The sequence below is a fragment of the Diadema antillarum genome, unplaced genomic scaffold, assembly GCF_040938485.1.
Source record: "Diadema antillarum isolate AM-2024a unplaced genomic scaffold, OU_Dant_1.0 scf00000017, whole genome shotgun sequence".
NCBI classification, from domain to species: domain Eukaryota; kingdom Metazoa; phylum Echinodermata; class Echinoidea; order Diadematoida; family Diadematidae; genus Diadema; species Diadema antillarum.
Window position 1 is genome coordinate 2,195,960 of NW_027270906.1, and position 10,817 is coordinate 2,206,776.

A 10,817-nucleotide genomic window follows, 5' to 3' on the forward strand; every position below is an offset into this window, starting at 1 on the left:
GTGTGTGTGTATGGAGCATTCTATATCGACCTTGAATGCTGGAAAGACATCCATTAGCTTTGCTGCCGCTGCATTCATTTCCTTTGCTGACTATAACATGTATAATGTGACAGATATTCGGATTGAAATATTCATGGTCGTCCAATATATCACCATGGATATATACATGTATGTATATTGTATCCATCCACTCGAAATCACAAAGACCATTATTCGATGTGCGAGGTGTATGAGTGCAATGACATATTAGGTAGACTGTCTGGTATATGAATCACTAAGTGGATTTCAGAGAAGTTCTTTGACATTTATTTTTATTGCCATAGTAGATTAGGTCATTCGCAGCTCTTTTTAAGGAACGACGGGAAAGTGTACTACCCTATTCAACACAGTGTTGCGAATATTATAAAGGAGCATGCCACGGAAAAAAAAAATCATAACCGTCATCACTGTCATGATAATGATGAAAATATCAAAGTGTGACGACGATTGTTGAACTTAACCAGCCCGGCGTATGATTGTTAAAATTGTTAAAATGGGCTATGCCACGCATCACTTATATAGGGTGGCATTGTAATTCGTTCGTACATCATGCAGTGACGATATAGAAGATTCAAACAATTTAGATTCTTTGTTCAGACAAAGCAGACATCATTGTATTCTTTTTATTATTTATGTTTCGTAGGCATAATGCTACATTGATTTTGGACTTTGAAAATCCTTGTACTTGTCACTTAATGTTGCCTCTTTCGTATCTTGACCATAAAGTGTCTGTAGCGGCTTCTCGCACTTGAGTCTTATATCAATCCTCATCGGCTCTGCGCTTTCCAAAACATTATGGGTGACTTTTAATCTGCATGCCTCTATCATATCTACGAAGCTGCCCGCACCGCGGGATTCTTTCCGGAACGTTTGAGGAAGAGGCGTAAGTACAATGTTATAGAAGGGCGGGATGTCCTGACGATGTCCTCAAGTTCCCGAAGGTGTCAGAAAGTTTATATCCAAATTTTGGTCTCGATCAGCATTTGGACGCGGACATTTTTATCTCTCCCGAAGGTGCATGCGGACGAGTTTAGCAGTGACAAAGACAGTGAACGGAAGAGGTTGCCAAATGAATGCGGAATCAATAAATTTGCGTTCAGCGTCTTGTCCGCGCCCTATAGTGGACGCCAGGTTTAGATAACAGATGCAGTGCCTACGTACATCACACAAAAAGTTTACCTGACAAAAAGGTCACCATATTTGATATTTCTCTTTAATCATGTTTAAAGGAAGAGATTGTAAGGTTATATACTGTATGTGATTTATGACATATTTCATGAAACTGCACCCATCAGAATGAATGATAGAATAGATGATCAAGTATGCAGGAATGCTACTTAAAAAAAAAATCCTAGAAGTTTGTGGGTCTCTTTTATGGCACTGTGTAACTCTCAATATTGCGTATAATGTACCAAAAGGATTACTGACTTGAAACTCCATAGCAAGTCAAAGGTTATCATATTGACCTAACATTTGGTATACTCATGCATGAGCATGTCAAATCGTCAAAGCTACTTTTTACACATAGATTATGCTTGTTCATAAAGTGTCTGGAAGGTTTTATTTACTCTTTTACACACCTTGATAGTGTGGAAAGGAGATAAAACAGACTTGGCTAGACAGAAACAACAAATAAGCGCTTCATGAAAATCGTGAAATAAAATATTCTTAGCTTATTTTTAAACACAATGTGGCCTCATTTTGAAATATATATGAGGCCCCATCCATTTAAAGCTTAACCACTCACGATGGCGGTCTCCTGCATTCAGTCATAGCTGTTATTTGTTACTGAAAAGTACTATTAAAAAATCTTATTTTATGTTTCTGTATATGTATACTGCTCATAGCAATTGCTTAAGTGTATCTATTTGTGTATTATTATGTTATCGTTTTGAATCACTGCACTTATCCTTTGTCATTGTGCTTTTGAAATTTGTATTCAATTTGTATTTGCTTGAATGCGGAAATGAAATCATATCAAATGAAAAAAAAATCAAAATCAAATCAATATAAATGTCGAAAAACATCGCATCCCAAAATCAGCTGCATGGTGAGGTAACCAAAATACCGAATTTCAGCCTGCTAGTAAATCAACTCAGATATAACAACACTTTTTAGGGGTTTTCGGATGCAGACTCACATGGATTTGATCAAGTCGTAATCGATACACGGAATATTGTGTGTGTGTGTGTGTGTGTCTGTGTGTGTGTGTGTGTGCATGCACCCGTCTGAGTCTCTGTGTGTGTGTAATTTTCAAGTTGTTTTTTTGATGATTCGAATACTGCTGAAGGAATGGAGAATACAGAAAAAATGTGTATAATAATTACACCTTGAGAGATCGCTCTTAGACAGGAGTGAAATGTCCATTCAAGATGTGTCCCTTAGCTTGTCTGATTACCATGGCAACACCACGCGTTCGTTTGCTGTCGCGGTAGAAGGGAGAAATTGAGGAAATTGTCTCCAAATTTGATTAACAAATGAAATTCGACAAAAAAGTGCGATCCAGTTGAAATGAGAGTGCGTGTTTGCAGTTAAAGCCCAAAACGTCACACATTCGCCTCATCCAATCTAGAGATAGCAAAGGATGCGTCCATTTTTAAACTGACAGTTTAACCACAATCAACATAATTGAAATACGTAACCATGGGAACGCATGTCCTGCTTCCGAGAAGATTATGAGGCAACAAACCAATCTAGGGACCTGACACTGTGACGTATCATACACCTATCTACGATAAACGCATCACGACAATGTATATGTTATAGACGTAGAACGTGTCTCGTTGAAACCTAATTTGATAATCTTCATGAATATGGAATATTATGTTCCGTTTATAATGCGCTTCTCTGGTGTTTTGGAGCTCTCATAGGAACATTTCAGCCCTTGGATGGCCTTAAACAGCTATTCTGACTGCAACATTGTCGGTGGGTATCATAGAGAGCACGTAGTTATCTTCTCTCGTTTTCTAGTCTCGGCGTGTTTATCACGTGACACCCCCTCCCCTTTCCACACAGCAAGCTAATCGCGAAGACTGCATTAGACGTTTCGTCTAGATCCCAATGTGTATTCTCCCTTCATGTTTTCGTCAGAAGACAGCTTTAAGTCTCTGCTAATCAGCATTATATTTAATGAGTAGTGAATATGTATCCTGCCGATTCATTCTATATCCAAGCCTATATACTGAATAGGATTTCCACGAGAGCTTGCTCTGCATGACTAATGATAGTTTTGCTATCTACGTAAGATATGAAATTCAACTAACTTGATGTGTATTTAACTCAAACGTTAAAGAATTAAGTTCTTTACAAATTGAGCTTGGAACATCTTGACAGTTTGGTTGATAGACCTCTGGGATATTGCACAGTGAAGTGATACGAAATCTTCTGCTGGTTGCAAAAAAAAAAAAATGGTTGGGAGAAAAATGTTTTTCTTTTTTTTTTCTTTGTAGAAACCAGACTAAATTACAGATAAAACACTTTCGTATTCCGAATTCAGCAAATTTGACCTGTTTTCACGCTTTCTGCTGTATGGGGAAATTCTGGTTTCACCTCCATAGGTAACTTGCTTGGGCTGTCTATGTAGATATGGGTTAAAGAAGGGCTGTGAAAAAAAAGGAAAAAAATCATCAAGTTGAAATACACACGTGTAAAAACAGGGATTCGAATCCCTGACCGTCTCGTAAACGCCGCGTCAAGGTGTACCACTATTCCACCGCGGCCAAAACGAAGAATCGTTAGCAAACAAGGAAACAGCGAAGCACTTCAGTGACGTCATCGCGATGAATATTGAGAATCACCGAGATAAGATCGATCGCTATCGATGGTTCATATTTTGTGTATACGGGGTTTGCCAACTTGAGAACGCAGAGTGAATTCAGACTGGTTGGAGCCAAGTGATAAACGCAGCGAGCGATCTCTACCCAGCGTACATACTTGCCTCATTTATCGTGGACTGTTTACTTAACCCGTTGCTTCCGAGATTACTCGAATTCCCATTGCTTCAAAACAGGGGCATCCGGTTCCCGTAGACAACCGGTTGATATTTCATTATTAAAACGGTGGGCACAGAATAATGGTCAGTTTTACTCTTTAGAACATTAAGACTTTACATAATATGAATGATTATGTTGCATCAGGATCACAAAAATATGAAAACGAAATAATGCCCCAGGACTCTGGTCTTCATTCTGGCTACAAGCAGGTATCAAAACTCTGCGATGAGGAGAATTTTCCCCCTTTTTTTCTCGAGTGTGAACTTCGCAGCAATTAATTATCCATTCGGAGGTAGCTGGGTATAAAATATTTGCGCAAACAGAAAAAAAGCCCCGTTCGTTATCTCTCAGTGCAAACATTGCACGCCTTATGACGGCAGCATGCCTCCCAGATCGATAATGATTCGAGAACTAGACAAATAGTTTTCCATGGATATGATATTATATTAACAAACATTGTCTAAGTGCAAATTATTTGTAAAATTGGCCACTGTTGAGACCTAGTGGATAGAAGTAGATTCTTCTCAGACTGTATATGGTAGTCGAATAAGTGACATTATAACCTGTTCGATAATCCAGTCACCAGTCACAGAGCTATAAATCCATATGAAGAAGCTTTAATATGCTGAGGCGATCCGGCCATTATCTTTATTTAAATGGCCTTATTCGCACAACCTTTAAAACGCAACCAGCCCAAGTCTTTGGTTTATGCAGATGATGTATACCTATAAACAAAAGTGGTAAAAATAACAACATCATTATGTTGCCCCCCCCAAAAAAAATGTAACATTTCATTAATTTGATATCATCAAAATGAAATGTTACAAAAAATGTAAAATTTCATTTGATATTATTAAATGAAATGTTACTTTTTTTTGGGGGGGGGGCGGCCACAGCGTACGTACAGAGGTTGCTTTGAAAGGGTCTCAATAACTACTTCAATAATTTCAGTAGAATGATGTATATATAAGACTTAAGGTGGATATAACTTTTAGTTTACGGCGAAGGCAAGATATTGATGGAAGACAATACACTTGTCTTTTTGTTGCCAACTTTTACAAAACCAACATATCTCAGGGACTCAGGGAGTACTTCAATACGGAATATGACCTTTAACTGTCCTATACTACTATGTAATCGTAATAAGATTAAACATGAATGCACAGTTTTAAAACATATGCAAAGGAAGGTTACTGCACTGAACTTAATGTATTTAAGAGAATAAAATTGAGAACTTCTCTCCCATTCGAGCTCGACATTATCACAATGACAGAATGTGTGGAGCTATTATCCAAACTTGTCTCCTTTTTTTCATGATTAGTTATACCTTGACTGAAAATCAAAACAAACGGACAAACAGGCAAACAGATAATGCACATCTCTGTCGATGGCAGAGTGAAAAGTCTGTTAAATGCATTGGGAGTATCGTTCTCGTTCAGTCGACACGGGCTCAAATTCACCTGGTACTTAAGGGTTTATGTTCCCCTCTTCCTTGCTGTTGCAGAACATCTCAAGAAAAGGTATGTGTCCTGGACATTCAAGTGTACACCTTCCACGGTAAATTGAGTACTTTTCTCCTTTCAACTTTATGAGTCTTTTATGAAAATGCATGGCCTCGACATATACGGCAGACACGTTGGTTTCTATTCAGGTGATGATTTATGGGTATTGATTTATGCTTCTACATACAAAGGGTAAAAAGACCAGACGATCTTGTTTGCACTGGGAGAGGAAGGAAGGAAGGGAAACTGGTTGCTAGGCAGATATGTCTTCCAGGGAACAATCGTTGCTATGACATCGGGAAAATATAATCGGTTCTCTTACTTCCCACGTCTAGTGAACATCATTGTGCCCCTCACAGACGTTGAACATTAAAGAACATAAGCCCACATTCTATTCACCCTAATACAGCAACATCTATCTCATTTTAAGTTTGTAGGCCTATGTACTCTATCATTTTAAACTAGTACTGTCTACAATATGTTCTTTTATTACCCGAATTAAATGTTTCATTTATAAAATGCTTATAACTGTTATATAATGTAGATAAATTTTGGATACATACATGATATCATATTGTTTCTCGAACCAGCGAGTTTTACAAGATCCTCTTTTCAGTAGATCATTCTTTTCCATCGCTATGTCTACCTTTGTCGTTTGTCACCATTGCAAAATATGCATTGTTTCCTTCATCATTTTGTTCACGTAATTCTTTTTATTAAACTTTATGTTCCTGCTTGTAAAAAATATGATTTATCAAATATAAACTCTGTATTCGTATTTGCGTGATGAATGGACATTCCAGACAATTTTCATCATTTCACATCATGTAGTACATTAATCAACAACTCCATGTATAGATTTGTGGAATTTATTGTGGTTCTTGTGCAGAGAAACAATACTTAGAAAAACCTTAAACAAATTACACTGAACAAGGATGATGACACAGGAGGTTCACATATTTCAGAAATGTAGCAGTGTAATTCCATTACAATACCGCTTGCTTGCCAGTTCATCTGTGTATAATCTATGCATGCCTTCTTCTTTTGTTCTGCTTCCTTGAGTCCCAAATCATGCATTCTTATGGTGACTCTGCCATGTCATCATCCTTGTTCATTGCAATTTGTTCTAAATGTAGGAAATATTCTTATTCTTCATCCCAATTATCACAAATTCTGAGACTCTGTCCTCAGTATAACTGATTTATAGTTGTTCAAATGAAAAATCTGAAAATCATCCGGAGGTCTCCTTTAAATCGAATAGAGTAGATGGATACAGTATATACAGAAGGTCGAAAGCCATTATATACGATATTAATTAATGCACAAAATGATAGCTTTGGCTTGGTGTCGCACCATATCACGACAATAATATATAAATCGCCCATCTGCCTATGATTCGTCTTCTTCCTTCTATGGAACGATTTGGCAATAGACTTGTGCCATATAACAGTCTACATAAGTTAGGACAAAGATTTTAATCTTTGTTGTAGGAGACTTAACTTAACTCCGTTTTGTCGAAGTTTAGATAAACATTGTCCTAACAGCTAGTATTCCATGCCGATTTACACATTTACTAATCACCCTCACTTTGCCTCTGCTTCGATTTAATGAAGTTTCAGTCTCTTTCTATACCTCATTTCTCCTCTTTTTTCTTATGTAATATATATATATATATATATATATATATATATATATATATATGTGTGTGTGTGTGTGTGTGTGTGTGTGCGTGTGCGTGTGCGTGTGTGTGTGTGTGTGCGTGTGCGTGTGTGTGTGTGCGCGCGCGCGCGCGTGTGTGTACATAAGCATGTGAAGGGAGAGATACTTGTTAATCATACTGCATGGTCACAAATTGTTAAACAATACACCTTTTCAATTTTATTCCTTGCATTATGTGGTTACCTTTGTTGAATGGAAATAAAATATTGACGCGAATTGAATTGACAGAAGAAAACCCACAGACAACACGCGGCCGGATAGTCATTGCCTATATTGGCGTATCTAATACATACATACATACGAGAAGTCACAGTATATACCATCTACAATCATTCCATTGTTCCGAAGAAGAGAACATTCATGTTATACCAGAATATCATTACTGATATGTTTGACCCATTGCCTTCCAAACACACAAAAAGAGACCTCGTTTCCATGGTAACGCTGGTACGACTGATGGACTCAGAATACCATTGGATGCTTGATGTCTCAATGCAGCAATTGATCGATCACCACGAATTGAACCAAACGAAAAGCAATGTTGACCCAGAAAATATTGAAGGGAAAGGAGGGGGAGGGTGAAGGATATGCTTTATACATGCACCGGTCGGGAGAGGGGTGTAATTACTTTTTGTGGCAGGTTGCTAATCAAATACAATTGGATATTGATTGCAGCATTCGCTCACTCGGGCAACAATCCTGAAGTGAAATTACAACAATGGCATGACAGGCATGTTGCAATTTTTCTTTCAATGTAAAAGCTTGTGTATAACGTCACCTCGTGCTATTTTATTATCAAGTATTAGGCTTCGAAGAGCATGAAATTTTGTATTAAATTATTAATTTGTTGTTGATTTTAGTCTTAGTTATGATGAGTAACGTGAGTAGGGTTTATACTAATCTACCAGTTACTTACACATACATGGAATTCCATACTTGATACGTCTATACATTAGAGTTGGCATCTGTACCATTGTCATCATTAGAAGACAACTTAAGTATGTGGTAGGAAAGTCGCGTTGTTGTTATCACCAATATCATGTCTAACAGTATAAGTATGATGTAACATAACGACTGTGATATATGTAATGGGAATATTGTTATCATTATTCCTTGGAATATTTTGCAGAGTATACAGACAGGATTAATCTCGATAAACCAAGGGATATGGTTGAATTGGATACAGGTTATCAGATGTCGTAACTGTAGTAACTACAAACAAACTCAAACTAATGCAGATTACTTTTTTATGTCACTTTACTGGAAAATGTGTATGCAATTATGCTTCAGCATGATTTGAATTGAAACTACAGTTTCATATGTTTTAAATGCAGTCGTGTTTGCAATATTTTCTTTTTGTAATTGGTGGTGCCTATTAGTCCCAACGTGGAATACGAAATCATTTATACAAAATATATACAGTTTTGATATCATACTCAGTAGATTCTTTTGAATCGGAATTTGTTGGTGTGAAACTATGAGCAGCGTATTTCTTTGTGAGAGAGAAAATGTGCTTTATACATCATCATTATAGAACGATGCGAAAAGGGGGGAATGAAATTGTAGGACTTACCTTGACAGTGTTGAATAAATATCTGAAAAGCGAAAAGACATGCCAAAAACGAGTAAATCACTCATTTGTCCATGCTAGAATGAGAACAGAAATATTCAGAGTACTACTAGGATATCTGCAGTCTTTGAAATGTACGCTCCAGCAAAATTCACAAATTAACAAATACAAGTATACGCAGAAACTGAAATATTAAAGAATTTGAGCACTTGATGATGACAAAGACTATCGTATTTATCTATCTTAGTTATTTTCATTAGATTTTTATATAAATCTGCTATCTAATGATTATTCATTTATTTTATGTCCCCTTCTGGCTCTTTCTCTCTTTCGAATTTCTTTTGTCATGATTTTATTCTTTCTATTCTGAGAAGTTCCTTATCTCTGTTTCAATATGCCTGCAGATGGTCATAGTAGGCCTACCAGAAATCTGATCAACACCGTGTGTTTTACTTGGTGTTATTATTGGTTGATCACTTATACTTTAAATCCTCCGCATTGATTTCGTATTTCCCAGCCATGAAAAAAAAAAAAAGGTTTTACTTTTTGGCAGGAGGTGATGATAAATTTCATGATGAGATAGGCCATAATGTGCTGTTTCTCTCATCAAAGGTTTTCAAAGGAATTGAGATATTGATGTATTATGCAGTTTCAGTGCAAAAGCGCTAGCTCTGAAGTTTGGGCATGATTCCCAATACTATACACATTTCAAAAAGCGGTTAGACTTGCAGTTGTTCCCAGCAGCGTTTGTAAATGCATTTCGAGTAATTTTACTGAAGTTTAGAAACACTTGTGATCATAAACACAATATTTTTTTCAAACACGATATAAACACAAAATATTCCCAGAAAAATGCCCAGTAACGGCTAAATGATGTATTGTTTTGCTTTGTTCGCGCTTTGGCCAGTATTGGGATACTTTGCAGCCAGTTTCAGAAAGAAAGTATTCTATATACAAACGCAAATAAACATCCAAGAAAAGGGCGACAGATAAACGCCTGTTAACTAATTTTGGAAAGCTGAAAATAATCGCTTTGTCCAAGGACATGATGTGATTCAATTAAGGACTCAGTGAAATTGAATTCAAGCCAACCATGATACATCGTCCATGATCGTCACAACTGTGTACAATCTTTGTATACAGCTGTAAGATTCATACAATTCGAATATTTTCTCTTTCAAATATGGGTTTGTTTAGAAATGTTAATCTTTCTTTTTAAACGGTTGATTATTACAATCAATCGAATGTAATAAGTAACCTCCTTTTGACCTTTCATCATGATTTTATATTTTCGCTTTCTGCTTTGACGACCCCAAAATTGAAGCTTTATCATAAATGTGAATATTTGGATTTTGTATTCAATATCCTGAAAACAACAAGTCCCATATTTATGTCCTTGTCACGAAGATACATGTTTTTCAGTTTTGTTATATACATTATTTACTGTACCGAATGACACTTGCACCGGGGAGAATTCGTGTCGATCATATTCATCTGTGGTAATGTTTTATCTTTGTAGAATATCTCATGAACTGTCTTACACTAAAAGAACCAGAGTATTTTGAGAAGGAAATATCGTAATATAATAATGTTACTTCTACTTCAAGAGAATTCTTCATTTCAATATGACAAAATGTTTGGAAAGCACTGGTAGACAAAAGGGAGAATGTGCTTACCAAAGTCAGAACGAGACTCGCGACTGCTACGAAACATCCCATGTTCACTGATGTTGGCGGAAACGTATGACTTAAACCACAATAATCATGACAAAGACATTAAAGGCTGCGCTCTGAATCGATTGTATTCCTTGATTCCATTGGGTGCCTGCTCTCCTCTGACGATTTGCTTGCCAGTTTATCCCTATAGTGTGTGAGACTGAACACACTTTCTTTGAAGAATCACAAAAAAGCAACGCTTCCCACTGAATCAGGCAGATCATAGAATCATGACAACTTGAATAAAAAGAGTAGCGTGGAGTAATGTAGGAGCGCGTTC

General features: G+C 36.8%; 1 pseudogene; it reads right to left on the reverse strand.

The window, feature by feature from the left end:
- The window catches only part of LOC139725594 (uncharacterized), a 75,556-nt pseudogene extending 64,739 nt beyond the window's left edge, over nt 1–10,817 (reverse strand).